General features: G+C 34.4%; 1 long non-coding RNA gene across 1 annotated transcript; it reads right to left on the reverse strand.

Annotated features, from left to right (window-relative positions):
- Positions 1–12,182: 12,182 nt before the first annotated feature.
- Positions 12,183–13,257, reverse strand: LOC123010012. The gene is made up of 3 exons (XR_006413065.1): positions 12,931–13,257; positions 12,602–12,880; positions 12,183–12,372 (listed from the first exon to the last, which is right to left on the reverse strand). It is a non-coding gene; the product is annotated as an uncharacterized LOC123010012 (long non-coding RNA).
- Positions 13,258–17,907: the final 4,650 nt, after the last annotated feature.

Raw genomic sequence — 17,907 nt, forward strand, 5'->3', positions numbered from 1 at the left:
TGAAACAATTTAATAATGGCAAGTTTCATTTCAAATTTTGTTTAAAATGAAAATTAAAAAATTTTCATTTTAAACAAAATTTGAAATCAAACTTGCAAGATAATAATAATAATTGAAAATGAAGGCGGTCTATTTAAATGCCGCGCCATTCCGTGTTAGTAACGCACTTGACCACCAGAGGCTCGTGTTGCCAGTGATTTTCTAGGGAGATTTCATTTCTTATTCTCTCTGTTCTGTCTCAAGTTGTCTCTGCTGCTACCGAGCACACGTGTTATTTCGCCAGCTGAGAAAAATAACAGGTAAACAGGTAAATAATAATTTCAATACCTTTAGATTAGCAATGGGAAAATCAAAAAGGAAGCGTTCCCGTTAGTCATCTTTAACCGATGACGCCGAAAACAATCTTAAATGAAATAAGAAAACTCGCCAAACGACAAAAACGTTTGGAAGAACGTTTTGAACGACGAGAGAAATCCCAACAATTGTCCCACGACCACTCCCACGATAGAGGGCCTGATCACACTCTGCGCGAGGTGACGAGCCCTAAAAGGGACCTACACGACCGTTCATCGAGCGTGACGGCGTCAAAGGATTTCTCACCCAACACTCTTCGGCGCAAGAGTGACTCTCCGGTCCTGGAGATCACGATCGAAGAGAAATTAGACGACGAAACTCTGGCCCTCTTAGGCAATGGACCAGGCACAGAGAAAAACCCGGGATCGCCACTACATGAAGACTTATCAAAAAGGTTAAGTCATGTTCTTCTCAACGGCATTTCAGATGCTGATAAAGAACAATTGCTTAAAAATTTTTATCCGCCGTCCAACTTAATCGAATTGTTTCCACCGGCTTTAAATCCAGAGCTAGCTCCAGTTCTTAAAAACTGCACAAGGTCAGAGACAATAGTTACGTCGATTCGCAGAAACAACTAGGTTCGGGACTAGCAGCGCTGGCGGAAGCTATGAATTTTTTTGTGGAGCCTAAACATGAACACAATTCGGAGAAAACGAAAGAGCATGTCTTACCAATTTTGATGGATTCTGGGAAAATATTATGCAGTTTATTTTCCCACATGACAAAAATTCGACAGAATTTCATTTTACCCTTGTTAAATAAAAGCGTTAAAGACGCGGTAGAAAATTCTACTCCGACTAATTTTCTTTTCGGAAATGAACTTTCCGAACGCATTAAAAAAATTCAAATGCTCGAAAAGACCGGAAAGGACATAAAATCCACAGTGAAAATCCCTGTATCAACTATACAAAACAAACCTTCTTTTACACAATCCAACCATCCATCCAGTTAAAAAAACGCGACTGGGCACTTTCTCTACACGAGGGAAGCGAAAGCCCGCCAAAATCGCACCTCAAAGGAGTACTCGTACAGCAGACACAAAACCGCCGCTATTAGTTGGAAAACAGCTAATTAATAAAAAATATGCGGGACAACTCGCAAAATTCTTGTCAACGTGGGAACAGATCACACAAAATAAAGAAATCTTAAACGCAGTGCAAGGGTATGAAATACCTTTCGCAAAAATGCCGCGCCAATCACGTGAACCATCTCAATGCCGTACCGACCAAAATTTGAAACGCACATTACAAAAACTAATAAGTATTGGCGCTGTGGTAAAAACCACACCATCAAGTCACCAATTTGTTTCCACGTATTTCAAAAGGGAAAAATCAGACGGAACCCATCGGTTTATTTTTAATCTTAAAAAACTTAACAAATACGTTAGTTTAGTACATTTTAAAATGGACGACTATCGTACAGTAGCAAAATTAATGACACCGAATACTTGGATGGGCAGAATTGACTTAACTGACGCTTATTTACTCATTCCAATTCACAAATCGCACCGGAAATATTTAAGATTTAAATATAACGGGCTTTTATGTGAATTTTTAGTTTTCCTTTTGGGTTAGCTTGTGCACCTCTTCTGTTTACAAAAATTATGCGATCAGTCTGCACATTCTTACACAATAAAAGTATAACATGTCTAAACTATTTAGATGACTTTATTATCATAGGGAAAACAGAACAAGAATGTCAGACAAACCTTAATTATACAATCAGAACTTTGGAATCATTGGGCTTTATTATAAATTATACAAAAAGTCAAGTCAAGCCATCCAAAGTCGGCCAATACTTGGGCTTTTTATTTGATAGTCAAAACATGACTTTATCATTACCTCGCGTGGTGGTTCCTAATTGGCCCTCTCAAACATGGTTCCCACTTTTTCAAGAATTATTAACAGAAACGCCTATTTATTTTCCACCTGACAAACAACTTTTGTCATCTCCTTCTAGGTCGTTTCATCCGCTGTACCAACAACTTACCCTGGTAGCGGCCAAATTATCAGTGACGGATTAAAACACAAGGGAATGCCAACAACAGCTGTTAACACTGCCATCGCTTCTATATCAAAAAACACTTTGAAACAATATAATACAACCTACAAACTGTGGTGGAATTACTGTCAGCAGTTCAAAATTCACCTATATTGTGCATCTCCTGATCAAATAATACAATTTTTATGAATCGAACATTCATTACGGGTCATTCAATAGTCATCATTCAGCACTGTCTCTGATAAACTGCAATAACCTAGCAGAAGATAGAAACATAAAACGATTTTTAAAAGGTGTAAGCAAACTGAGACCAGCCAAACCAAAGTACACTACAACTTGGAATCCCAATCAAGTTTTAGAATACTTAAAAACACTGTACCCACACGAAACCCTGTCTCTGAAACAGTTGTCACAAAAATTAGTTACACTGCTTGCATTGGTTACCGGACATCGCATTCAAACCATTTATCTAATTAAACCTTCAGAAATTGCGACGTCAGAACAGGGCTTGAAGTTCTTCATTCCGGACAAAATAAAAACTTCATCCAACGGAACCCAACCATGCTTACACATTCCATTTTTTAAAAATCAACCAGAAATATGCGTGACTTCTGCATTGCAGGACTACCTTCAAGTAACTGAGAAACTTCGCACCCCAAACACAAATTTCTTGTTTATTACGCACCAAAAACCTTACAAGACAGTGTCTAAACAATCTCTTAGTAGCTGGGTGAAAAACACTTTGTCTGAGGCAGGAATTGACACAAGCATATTTACATCACACTCTACGCGACACGCTGCCAGCACAATGGCCAAAAGGAAAGAACTCTCATTGGAACAAATTCAAAAAACCTGCGGGTGGACTGCTAAATCGTCGGTATTTGCCAGATTTTATAATAAACCATTAACGGATGATTTTGCTTTTGGAAAAAGCGTTTTGTTAGGATCAACTTTAAATGCTTAAGTTCTGGTTTATAGTTACCCTTTTTTGTTAACGTTACGTTTTAATAAATCCTTTGATTCAAAACCACTATCAAATTAGCGCAACCCATTTCTTTAAACTGCTACAAGTAAAATATCTTCGGACTGGACGCCGAAGTATAATTGGTTAATCAAACGAACTTACCTGTGAAGTTCGATTACAATTATACGAGGCGTATAGTCCGAAGATATTCCAACCCAACCCACCCCCATTAACATCCTCCCCTAGGGGTCGCGCTCTTCAAACGAATAAGTGCTAACACTGCAAAAAAAACATTTTTGGCTTAACCTGAAACCAGTAAGTCTGTAATTTTAGTTAGTTCATTATTTTCACTCAGTGGAAAGAAAATTTAATTTAATGGTTTTGAGCTTGTAATTACTATAACACTATAGTCTACAAACAATAACATGTTTAATATACCTTTAAACGAATTATTATTTTTATGTTAACTTACCTTTAATTAAACAAAAATAATTGTTAATTTTTTTTTTGTTACAGACGATAATTTTCCTGCTTTCTGCACAAATGCCTTCGATTTAAAGTTTATTTGAATTCAAATTGTTGCTGAATTATTACTATATGGATCTATAGGTCTTAAAAACATTTCACTCGCATTTGGAATTCTTTTATAAAAATTTAGGGAGCATGAGTGAAAAACAAGACGAGCGTTTTCATCAAGATTTGAAGGTTTTTCAAATATCGACACGAAGGTTTTTGGGATGAAAATATGTTAGTAGATTACTGTTGGATTATTATAAAGAAAACTGATCCAAAATGTATAATAAAACCAAGTAAAATAACTCACTTTTAATATGTTCTTTGGCGGTTTTTGTATTTTTGTTAATTACATATTTCTTAAACGTAATGTGGTGAACTTTTTTAAATAGTTTTTTTTTAATTCAGTGCCTCTATAAAAAGTTTAAAGTATAAAAATCGTGTAAATTAGTGTAATTTTTTCTCTGCGTTGTAATACCACATTGGCGTTTTATTTTTATGACAACGATGTCGTTTTGACAGATGGGTTAACGCAAGTTAAATAACAAAAATGTTTGTAAAAAATATAATTTTAATAAATGGCAAGTCAAAAAAACAGCTTCTAAAAAAACAGCCATTTTTAACAAAAACAATCATTATTCAATTAATTAATTAATTAATTGGTTAATTAATTGTCAAAGTGACCTCGTTGTCAAAAAAATAAAATCGCCAATGTGCTGGGACTTGAAAAGCAAAGAAAGATTACTATTAAGTCCAAAAGTAAGCATTGTAAGAAATGCAAGATTTGGTTAAAGACAGAATAGTAATTTTAGTTTCCTTCAACGTTTTGACCGTTAAAAACAAACAAAAGTATATTCTTTCAACAGACAAGTGTCGTCCAGATTTCGTTCTCGGAAGATCGACATTTTAGTATAGTTATTTTTCAATAAATTTCATGTTCAGGAAAACATAAATATGTCCAAATTAGTACAGCTTCTTCTGAATTTGTTTGACTACCCCCGACGACCGCCTCTAACGGTCGAAGCACTCGTCATCCCGTTGGGAACATGTGGTCACTTCTTAGAATTGCGGATCCTTTTGTAATCCTTTCTTTTCCAAATTAATCAGTGGAACCAAATTACTATCGCGAATCAGAGAGAACTAACCACATGCTAGAAATGTAAGGGACGCGGTCCTCACTAAGAGATTTAATGTTGTCCACCTTGTTTTGAGAAAAGACCAGCTAGACCAGACATGTGTCAGGACTTCGCAACTCAGGTAGTTAGTCAAATAGACAGTTTGCAGGAGAGTTGCTAGGTTCTGGTCACCTTAATTAGACGATGGAACATAGTAGAGATCGGGCGATACTGTAATTGTTTTGTACTCTTTGATTCTTTGTAATTATAAACAGTCACGAGTTCTCAGAAGATAATCCATCAAAGTCACAAAGACTACAAAAGAGCTAGCCTCTCTCTAGGCTCTCGCGCTTGTTCGGGTTAGAGGGAAAAATTTGGCAACAGTGTTTAGATCGGACGTTTCGTCCAAGGGAGGCTTCCACTTGATTGGACAAGGAAGTGTTCCCTCTTCGAAGACGAGCTTTCCTAATTTCAAAATTTCGTGACTTAGTCAGTTGTTGTTTGATTCCAACTTCGAGTAGTCTTTGTGGCGAGATTAATCTGCGAGATCTTTTAACTTAGACTCAATTTTTGCTCAATTTTTTGTATTATTTAATAATCTCTTTTTTGTTATTTCCTTTCATTCTTGTTCTAAATTCATTATTAATAAACGGGCTGGTTTTGTTGAAGCCTGAGTTTTAATTCGTGTGTGAGTGATCCAACGGATTACGTCGCAGAATCGCCCTCAAATGTAAGCGATCTTTTCCTATAGAAGATCGGCGGAACCCAATAAGATACCCACAACTACGAGAGGAAAATCCGCGCTACCAATATTTTTTACTCAAGTTAAACCCACCACCAGTCTTGTTAGACTGGCACATACCTATAATTTTTATAGTCGACTAGTAAATGCTGATTTTGACAAAATCAGTGATACAATTGTGGGAGTTGGTTCCAAATGAAACAAAATGTTCATACAATGTACCCTCATTGAAAAAACGATTTCTCGGGATGAAAAATCGAGAACATCTAATTGTAAACTAGTAGACAAATATCGAAATACCCGGACGTTTGATAGTGATGATAGCGCCAAAAACGTTTTAAATAATGGTAATTTTAAATAAACAGTAGAAACTTGTACAAAAATATAATTTTTCTTTCAGAAAACTTAAATCAAGATGACTAATAATAATACTGAACTATGGTCTGCAGTAGTGTAATACTGAAATAACTGTTTTGAGAAAAATGGCCTATTTTAAAATGCAATTTGGCATACACATTGGTATGGTTGAATTTAGATTTGTTTATTTGTTATAGATATTTAAATTTATGTATTCGTTCCTTTTTAGTTCGACAGAGACTCTACCCTAAGAGACTCTATCGCAACTGTAAAAGTCTTTTCAGCAACTGGGAGCCTGTTATGGCGAGACTTATGAGTCTGAGACAAACCAATCTTAGTAATCAAGAGAAAATTTAACTACTTTGGCGAACTCTTCACGTATTGATAAAGGTAAATAAATCAAAGAATAATCAATTTAAAATAAATTCCTCGTATCTCTATACGAGGTCGGTTAAATTAGGGCAAAGTTGCGCATTTTTATGCTGAATAATAATCTGAAAGAAAATTTAATGTATTATTATTAGTTTTTGAATTATTGGAAAAAAACGGAAATTTTTTTTTTCGTTTTTATTTTTTCCAGCGAAAACTAATAGACCTAGACGTTTTTAACTAGAACGTTCTTAAGACACTTTTTATAAGGAATCTAAATCAAGAAATCAGAGCTACAACACACAACTTTGGATTTTCTTATGGACGCCATATTCTATTTCTGAATTTTTGAAAAGGATTTTTGATCCTGATTACAACGATGTATCACACGAAAATGATAAAAATATTTTAGGACCATAGAAAAAATGTATGTCTACCGTCTAAAAGAAACCGCATTTCGTTATCTTCTTTACTGTCAGAGTAATCGAAGAAATACGGAGCTCTGGGACATTTGCATAAATTAAAACATGATTTGAATAGCAATTAAAAGTAAAAAGAAAAAACAAGAAGAGCTTCAAATTTTTCCGTTTAATGATGCCATATTTTCTAAACCGAAAAAAGAAAGAGTAAAAAAAATGAAGTGTGATGAATGTGAAAAATATATTAAGGAAAGTCGAATGCAGTTGCATAAAGCAAGACATAATCCAGAGCCAGATTTTATTTTAGTTCAGGTTGCTTTTAAGGGAATATTGTTAACCTATCAGCATAATAATCTAGAAGAAGGATAGAACATATAGAAACATACAGGGCTTTCATTTCAAAAGGAACCAGTCTCAATAACTTTTGACATTGAGTAAATATAGGTACCTATTTTCAAGCGAAAACAGATCGATTAGCATCGCGAGGGGGAAGTTCAAAACAAACATTAGTTACATTTTATGTTGCATCCCCTAGTCGCTAGCCACCCCTACTTTAAAATTTTAAACGGCACCCCCTACTTTTTAAAACGTTTTCAAAAAGAGAAAAAAATCAGCGTACCTAAATGTCAAAGAAAAATAGTATATTATAATACTAGATGAGACACTCGTAGCGCAGAGCCCCACCTGTAAAGTGTGTGGGGAATCTAGACCTTCACACGCCGGGGGCTGGGAATTTGCAAAGCAAATCTCCCAAAGCGCCCACCGGAAGAGGTAAACCGACATCAGCCAAAACAGCTACTCCTCGGGCAAATACCCCGCCAGGCGCTGAATTACATGACCAATGCCGGCTCCCCCACATTTTTCATATTATAATACTAGTTTATAAGCAAGCATTTAAAACACGCACGACGGGTTTTAAAGTCGTAAGTGTTTTAAAGGCGTTTATAAACGAGTGTTATACGCTATTTTTTATTATACCTGCCCATTTACGATCTTTTATGAGCACTGAAAAAATGTGTATTTACACAATAAAATTATCAAAGGTTGTTTGTGAATCGTTTTCGTAGAGACGGTTACTAGTTTACGTTGTTAATCACATTTTTTCACGTTGTGATTGGTGCACTTCACTATTTCTTGTTACCTAGACAACTTTAAAATTGCATAGGACGGCCTGCAATAGCCAAAAAGACTTTAATAATTCAATAATAATGTTTTTTTCTAAAAATTTTGAAATGTTTTTTATTATACCTGCATCATAATCCTAAATTAAAACACGCTGCAGCGTGCGTAATTTGGCCTTTGTAGCACGCTGAAATTTTAAAGTTGCCTAGGTAACAAGAAATAGTGAAATGTCTGGACCAATTACAAGTGAAAAAATGTGTTTAACAACGTAAACTAGTAACCGTCTCTACGAAAACAATTCACAAACAATCTTGGTTAATTTTATTGTGTAAATTCATATTTTTTCAATGCTCATAAAAGATTGTAAATAGGCAGATATAATAAATAAAAAATAGCGTATAACACTCGTTTAAAGGCTTGCTCGTAAACTTGTATTATAATATACTATTAAATTTTATGTTTTTTTATTATGTCGCTGTTATGTTCAATACAAATCTATAAATCTATAATTTTTAATGTATCGTATCCAAAGTGCAAATCTACCATTTTATAGTGGTTAGCTTAAAGTTTGAATCTACCATATCCAAAGTGCAAACCTACCATTTTATAGTAGTTAGATTTAAGGTTTGAATGTACCGTATCCAATGTGCGAATCTACTCTTTTATAGCTTGTTAGGTCCAAAGTTAGGAGCGTTTTTTCAAATTGTTAAAATATATTCCCCTTTAAAATTCAGCGTGCTATAAAGGCCAAATTACGCACGCTGCAGCGTCTTTTAATTTAGAATTATGATGCAGGTATAATAAAAAAATCTTTGTCGATTTGTTTTTCAGTTAGAGGTGGTTTAATTCTTGAAGTTGTGTGTGTGTAATCAGTATTAGAGTCAGTAATATCTGGGATAATAAAATTTATTTTACTTGCGCAGAGTCTTTGGATCCACAACAACCAATTTCAGACGATGAAGATCTTCGCAATGTATCTGCCGAAGGGTATATGGATCCACAACAATCAAATTCTGACGAAGATTTTCTCAATGTATGTGCCGGTAGCAACGTAAGTGAAATTATGCTCTTATGAACCATATTCTATTTGTTAATTCACAAATATTATTGTTCATTTCCTTTTCTATTGATAGCCACCGTCTGGAAAACCAGATAAGTTGCTCGGCACATCGGACTTCATTAGTCTTCTGGGGACGAGGGATAAGTCGTATTACATCGATAAAACCCCTCTGTTTTCCTTAAATATGGTCGAACCGAATTTTGCAAAGACTGTAAATCTCTTGATGCTTAAGACTTTTGCAAGTACCAACAGAAGAATACAAGATGCAATCAGAAGATGAATTCCAAATAAAGGTAAAAGAGACAGCTGATTACAAGCTGTTTTTTGACCATCAGTTAGAAATAACTAAGAATTCAGATTTGATGAACAAACATTTTGGAAAATATCCTGTATTACACATTTCACTTAGATGTGATTTATACAGGTTGTATTATGAAAAACGCCCCAAGCCATAACTCCGTTATTTTTAAAGTTATGACAATACTTCTTAGAACGAAGTTGAACATTTTTTGTCATCTATCGTTTGGGATAGATGCTAAATTAATGCTGTTTTCTGTTTCACCGCAAATGACATCAACTTAATTTTTGTTAATAGAACATCCTGTATATTTTACTACTTTTGGATTCTTTGTTTAATTGTCTTTTAACAAGTTTTAGTACCATGTGCCTAAAACCAACCGTTCGTGAGATATGAGTCAATTAAAAACTTATTAAAGTAGGCAGTGGAAAACAATAATATTAAGTAATGTTGACAAATATTATTACTTTGCATTTTCTCTTATTATTTTTATACTTTTTGGTGTCAATCATGGCTGATGTGTTAACAGACATGATTCAAGAATATTTTGAAAGCAATAAAAATACTTGGAGACCACAACGCCTTTACACTGGGCGATTTCCAATAAGAGAAGTTCCAATTCGTCGACCTGAAGAAAATTTGAGGATGTTTGGGGTTTTTAGAAAACCCAAATTAGGTTAGAACAGTTGCGTGCGATAAGCCAACGTTACTTGCAATTTCTTGAATTCATGTTCTTGCATTTTCTTCAATACCTATCTAATTCTGTATCTCTTTGAAATTAGAGATGTTTTAATTTGGGTTTTCTAAAAGCCCAAAACATCCTCAAATTTTCTTTAAGTCTTAAATTTTCGACGATTTGGAACGTCTCTCATCAGAAATCACCCAGTGTAAAAGCGTAGTGCTCTCCCACAATTTTTATTTTATTTAAAATATGTCTGTTAACACATTATCATCCATGATTAACATTAAAAAGTATAAAAACAGTAAGAGAAAATGCAAAGCAATAATATTTGTCAACATTACTTGATATTATTGTTTTCCACTGCCTACTTTAATTATTTGGTGAATATCTCACGAACGGTTAGTTTTAGGCATATGGTACTAAAACTTGTTAAAAGACAATTAAACAAAGAATCCAAAAGTGGTAAAATATACAAGGTGTTCCATTAAAAAAAATAAAGTTGATGTGATTTCCGATGAAACAAAAAACAGCAGTAATTTAGCATCTATTCTAAACGACAGATGACAAAAAATGTTCAACTTTGTTCTAAGAAGTATTGTCATAACTTTAAAAATAATGGAGTTATGGCTTGGGGCGTTTTTCATAATACAGCCTGTATACAGGCTGTTCGGTTCAAGTCGCCCCGGCCGATAACACCTAAACTTACTTTTTTTTTCAAAAACTAAATTTTTAAATAATACTATTAATTCCTGGCTTTCTTAGAGAATGGAACAAATTTTTTAGCACATCCGGTGTAGCCGGAAATGCTACCAAATTTAGTTTTTCAAATGGAACACCTATGTTTTTTGCTCGAAACAATAATAATTGGCATGAAAAATACGGTAAACCACTATTTATTACATTTTACTTGACATAATGCACTCAGAAAACAATTTAAAWTTTWGAATTTTATTGCAAAWTTTKSMAMSKWRGSSGRWTTTWYTTGTCMAGGTATTYATGCAAAAAGCAATATGCTTGGATACCGTTTAATTGTTAGTTTGACAAAGCCTAATTTTTCAATAAATCTTATTGAGATCTTTAATAATGGATGATATTAATTACTACGAATTGGTAGATCAGCTTGAAGTGTTTTTCAAGTGCAATAAAAATAGAGCGGAAGCTGAAAGAGAGTATAGAGAAAAATACTCAAATAGAGTTCACCCAAATCGTTGGAAATTTAGTCGAATTGAAAAACAACTGAGACGAACAGGCTCGCTTCTTAAAACTAAAAAAACCTGCGGTTCTTAGTGAAGAACAAGAAAATAGAAATCTGAATGTTCTGTTATCAGTCGAAGAAAATCCAAGACTTTCCATAAGAGAACTCGCTCATCATAACTAACAAATTAGATTTGTCAAACCAACAATTAAATTGTATCCAAGCATTTTTTTATTCACACCTTTCTTTTAAAATTAAAAATCAGGCTACGCGACCAATTTCCTTATAAAATTCTAAGATTTAAGATGTTTTCTATTTGCATTGTGTTACGCAAAATGTAATAAATAGTGGTTTACCGTATCTTTCATGTCAATTATAATTGTTTGGAGGAAAAAAAACATAGGTGTTCCATTTGAAAAACTAAATTTGGTAGAATTTCCGGCTACACCGGATGTGCTAAAAAATTTGATACATTTATTAAGAAAGCTATGAATGAATATTATTACTTAAATATTTACTTTTTGAAAAAAAGAAGTAAGTTTAGGTGTTATCAGCCGGGGCGACTTGGACCGAACACCCTGTATATACAGGTGATTCTTAAATAGACCGACAAAATTTTATCCTTGGTAGTATCAAATGAGAACATGCTGGAAAAATTATTAAAAAAATTCTTTGTTTAATCGCTCTTCAAATAAAATTTATTAAAATTATTTTTGAGGTAAAGCGTACGCCACGGATGTAAATAGTATTAGCACAGGTAGTGGAAACCACGGTATTAATTTGATGAAAATGTACTTCATTATTGCAACAATTCATAAACGCCGTAAGTGGCACGGATCAAGGGGGTTTTGCCCCTAAAAGATATAATCGTAAAAAGGGTACAGTTTGTCTCCATTTATTCTGTAACCTGAAGGTTACAACTGTTGGAATAATTTATAATTGTTTTGATTTAATTTAGTTTTATTCTCTAAAATTTTTGACAAGGCAGACTCGATATAAAAATAACAGAACTCTCTTCCTAAAAATTGCCGGTCTGGAAGGCGTAGGGTTCCAGAAAATGCTTGGGTACCAACATTTATTGACTTAACATCCGTGTCAACCTAAAAATCGCCGGTCTGAGAAGCTTAGGGTCTCAGAAAATGCTCGAGTACTGTTTCCATCGTTGAATACATCAGGTTCAACTAAAACAAATTAAGGCGTTAGTTGCGTAGTCCATTTTCGGTTTTGGTTAATTTATCTTAATTTATCGTATTAGTTTATTGTATCGTTCCATATCGTGTTACCTTGTATCTTTGTCAGTGGTTTCGAAGCAGATTTACCGTACCTTATCATTTCTATTTTATCGCGTCTGGGTTCGGAATTCATAAGATACAATGTTTGCGTTATTTGCGATATTTCAAAATAATTTACCTCACTGTTGGCCCCAGCTTTGGAGGGAGTTGGATGAAGGTTTGTTTCCTCTCAGTCTCTCGCGTTTATAAGTTGTGGTGTCTTGCTATGAGAGGGCTACAAGGAGTGGATAGTCCTTGAGCGTTTAGAACCGTCCCCCTGGAGGATGTGGGCAACTTCTCCTGGTTAATTTTAGCGCCTTCGTATCTTCTGTGTTCGTCTCAATGAGTTGTCGGGTGCCTCATCGCAGATTTTAAGCCCTTTCATCCTTTTTTGTGTGCATATGTCTTAAGAGCACAACTACAAAAACTACCGTTTACTAAAGTTCCGAATACTTTAATTTTACTTACCGTACTCTCGAGTGAACATTTCTTCCTTGATCTACCGCTATCGTTTCCTTTCGAAACTTATCACTCTTCTAATGTTCACTTGTTTATTTACTTTCACATAAGCTCTTACCTGTCACCTTTCCAAAAATTTCACGACCCCACTCTGCAGATACTTTGCAGTACTCGGTACGACCTTATTGGCTCATTTTTCCCGGGTTTAACAACTAAGAAAAACCGAGGTTATAAAAAGGGGAAGAGGAGAAAGTTCCACTCTTTTCCGATTGGTTTGCGGAGCAAACTTGTTATCGTGTACTGTTTTTAAAGAGCAACCTCATTACTTAAAGTTGCCGCAAGTACCGACGATTCTGCTGCAGAGTGGTCATTTAGCCAATTTTTGAGAGAGAAACTCTTCCGAACTTAAGTTTCCCGAAAAAGGCCCAAGTAATAACTTAGGTGAGATCTTCAAACCTTCCTATCTCTCTTTTCTCACCGCATAGCAATTTGGTAATTCTCAATCTCCTATTAGGCCTTCTTCCGTATACCGGAAAATCTGGAGAATCTCGACTCTTACGAACCGTTCCTGTTAGGCCCGGAAGTTTATTTCCCGTACTTCCCAACAACCCATTTTTGAGGAACTAGACCACTGTCGGGAGGTACCAAAATGACGTAATGGGTTTGGACGACGTAACATTAATTAGTGACGTCATCGACTCGCGCTTCCGGAAGCGCGAGCGACGCGAAAAAGGATTGAGACGAGAGACGATCGTGGTGAGTGGAAGAAGGTGGTACCCCCCGAGATCCGACCTGAACCTCGAGGCCTCGTGAAAAAAATGTAAGTACCCTTTTTTCTTTTGAATTAATAAATAAGTTTTGGTTAATCCTGGTGTTTACATTCAACCAACTTCTTACGTCCGGCGTAAATAAAATAAAAAAAATAATAAAAGGAATAAAAGTCGCGCCCCCGTTGTGAGAAAAGAAATGAAATAAATTATTAATTAATTAACAATGCGACATTTGGTGGAGGCGCCGGAGGTTGGTTTTAATTGGATGTTGACACCAGTTAAATTATAAGTAAATTTTTAACTTCGGTTCGGAAATCGGTACGCACTCGTAGGTACTCATTGAAATTGAGTAAAATACATGTCGGGTTCTAATAGACCGCTAACTAGAGGCTTATCAAATAAATTGCAAATTGAACTAAAGGAATAAGAATATCACAAGTTTAAACCTTTGCATCGAAGCAGCGAAATTCCTAGTGCCTCAAACCTTTTCACACCGCGGACGAGTTTAAGCAGAAGCCCACCATTGTCACCGATTCCGCAGAGTCCTTTTTCCTCTTTAGATACAAACCCTCTAGAAAATCTAAACGATAATACTACCCAAATCAAAATTCTTGAAACGGACGCAAACAATTCAGTTAAAACGAAGAAAATTTAGGGAATAAAACTACGGAAGATTTACAGGGAAAAATTAACAAATTAGATATTAAGGAAAAATTTAAAATGTCAAATATTACATTACGCTAGGTTTTAGAAGGGGAAACCAGGGCTGCGGTTCCTCAGTTTATTTCGCCACAAATTTTCGATCCTAGCAAATCCGACGCGAAAACCTTTGTAAAAATTATCAAAGAACCGCATTATCCAACGGTTGGAATAACAAACTAAAAATCGCGTATTTCGGAACTTTCCTTGACGGGGCCGCAAATAGATGGTATGAATTTTATATAAAACAACGCGCTAACGAAAAAAAAACCTGGGACAAAATCGCACATGACTTTATAGATGAATTCAATTTAGACGAAAATAAAGATTTGGAGGTAAAATTTGAAAGTCGACAGCAAGGAAATTCGGAACCGGTTAAACAGTATTATTACGACTTGAAACTTTTAGCATACGACTATGATGCCGATATGAGTTTTGAAAAATTTATAAAACATTTCGAAAAGGGGGTTAAATCGGAACTTGTTTGAAAAATATAGAATAATAAAACCGAGAAATATGTCGGAAAATGAACTGAAAGACATTATTAGTCGTTTAGCAGACATAGAAAACATAAAAAAAAGAGACGAGTCAACCAGTTTTGCAAACAACAATTCGCGCGGTGAAGCTAATAGTAACCAATACCGATATCTTTCAAGAAACCAAAATTACGCAGGTGGATATACAAACCACACTACTTATCAAAAATTTGGCTCAAATAATAATAACGGCGGGTTTAATAAATATTCTAACAACAGGAATTTCAAACAATTTCCCCGATTCAACAGTAATAATATTCAAAAAGTTCGATATGCGTCCCCACCGCATACAAAAAATGTCGAAACGCGCCAATGCTATTTTTGTGGAAGAAATAACCACATACAAAAAGATTGCTGGATCAAAAATCCCAACTTAAAACCACGAAATCACCCAAACGGTCAAGGACGTCAATAAATCCCCATGACGTCGTCAATACAACAGGGGTGTTTGACAAAAATAGTAATAGTAATTACAGTAAAATTCTAACAATTGTCACCCGCGTTAATAATAAAAAATGTATCACGATAATTGATTCAGGCTCAGAGGGATGTGTACTAAGGGACGGATTTTTATCACATTTTAAACCTAGCAATAAAGTGTCAAAATTTTTAGTTACAGCGGGAAAAGCGAAAATTCCCGTTTTAAGTTTTGCAAAATTTAAAATAAAATTAGGAAACCTCACAACAAATTGCCAAGCATCCGTGATACATGATTTACTGGCAGATTTAATCCTAGGCATGGACGTATTAACAAAATTGAAATCAGTTATCGATCTAAAAAATAGAATCATAACCTTTGAAAACCAAAATGCTCGATCGACTATCTCAATATTAAAATATAATAATCAGTTATTGCCCCAAAAATCTGAAACATTTTTTAATTACTCAATGCAAGCAAAAAAAGAGAACAAAACCCCACATCCTTTTACTGGTTCAATAAATAAAAAATCACGTAATAAGTATCAGATACACAAGAAGTTCTTATCTAGCACATACAGAAAAAATATAATACAGGAAATCACTGACACCCTGAATAAAATTATTTTATCAGCAAATTCAATAGATGCTGCAAATGAACATGAGATTGACGACCTTACCTATGAGAAATACAAATCAGCAAATTTTAATAAATTTAACAATATTGGAAAAGCATTAATTATAGTCAGCAACAACAATTATAGTCCACTGCAAACCACTAATTCAGCAGAATTTCGGGAAAGCGTAAAAGGTAATGAAGTTAAATCCGGCAAAATTTCGGAAATTCCAAAAGATACAGGGAAAATATTCAATTTAAATTGTAACTGTGATAATTACGAAACAATTTTTAAAATTTTGGTAGTTTTAAAAAATAAAGTAAAAGCAGAAAATATAAATAAAATAGCAATAGAAAAAATTGAATTCTTAAATAAAACTTTAAAATTTTCAGAAATAATTTCAATGTTAGAATTTATCTTTAATGATTTAGAAATTGATATAACAATTTTTGAAAATACGCAAAAACATACGGTGGACAAATCACGAATTAACGAAAATCAACTAACATCCGGAAAAATTAAGACCACTGTGGAAATTGAATTGAAACCATTGCACAATTATAACGTCAATGAGGCGAATGCTCTAAATAAAATCGAAGAAGTTGCAAGCATAAACTCCTGTAATTACAACGACCTCGCGAACTTAACACACAAGACAAACGCATCAAATACTATTACTTCCGGTCGCGAGCTACCAGGTTATTCAGAGAATAAGCGTGCGGACGAGCGTATTGAATTACCTTTTCATAAAAATAAAACTTTTTTAACTTTAACAATGACAAAAAGCAAAACTCAAAATCAAATTTTGAAAGAAAAAAATATTAAATTAGTATTGACCAACGATTACGTGATTGAACCCTTCGGGACCATTCTTCTAGAACTGCAACCAAATACCGCGCCAGTTATTAATCAAACCTATTCGTTTTTGGAAAAGGGGTCATTTTTACGAAAACACAAATTTCAATTATCGGTTCCAAACTCAGTAAGTATAATCAACCCTACTCACGTTACGGGCAAATTGATATCAATAAATAACATACGAGTAACACTTTTCAAAGGAACTTGCCTAGAGTTTTTAACCAAAGACGTCGATACTAATTTACTACTAACAACACATTTGAAAAATGGTAATTTTAAAGCAATCCCTACCAAACGTAGAGATTTCAAAATCAACTCCGAATTGAATGAAAGTGACACGAACAAAATTAAAAAATTATTATACGATTATAACGACATTTTTGCGGATGACATAAAAGAAATAGGTCGTACAAATCTAATGAAACATAAAATGGAGTTAACTGACGAAACCCCTTTTAAAAGTAAACCATATAGAGTAGGTAAAATCGAACGCGATCAAATTCGTAAACAAATTGATGAAATGTTAGAAATGGGAATTATTCGACCTTCACAGTCCGAGTTTTCGTCTCCAATAGTTTTAGTTCGCAAAAAAGGGGAAAAAGAAAAAACACGATTTTGCGTAGATTACCGAAAATTAAATTCAGTAACAAAAAAAAGCAATTACCCAGTAACAGACCTAGAAACGACTCTTTCATACTTTGGACAATCGAAATTTTACTCGTCAATCGATCTTCTATCAGGATTTCATCAAATGCCTTTAGAAGAAAACTCAAAATGTTATACAGCCTTTGTAACCCCTGGTTACGGGTTATACGAGTACAACTGTTTACCTTTCGGTCTTTGTAATGCTCCTTCATCGTTTCAAGCTCTAACTAATTTAATTTTTCATGATTTAACATGGTCCTGCTTAATTGTGTACCTGGATGATATTATAATATTCTCAGAGACGTTGGAAGAACATATAGGAAAACTTAAGCTAGTTTTTGAAAGACTAAGAGCTGCTAATCTAACGTTAAAAACTAGCAAATGCAAATTTGCAAACACAAAAATTAAAATCTTAGGGCACGTAATCGATAATAACCATATTAC

This window comes from Tribolium madens, unplaced genomic scaffold (assembly GCF_015345945.1).
Source record: "Tribolium madens isolate multiple individuals breed KSU strain unplaced genomic scaffold, Tmad_KSU_1.1 Scaffold_7;HRSCAF=85;Tcas5.2_LG10, whole genome shotgun sequence".
Lineage (NCBI taxonomy): Eukaryota > Metazoa > Arthropoda > Insecta > Coleoptera > Tenebrionidae > Tribolium > Tribolium madens.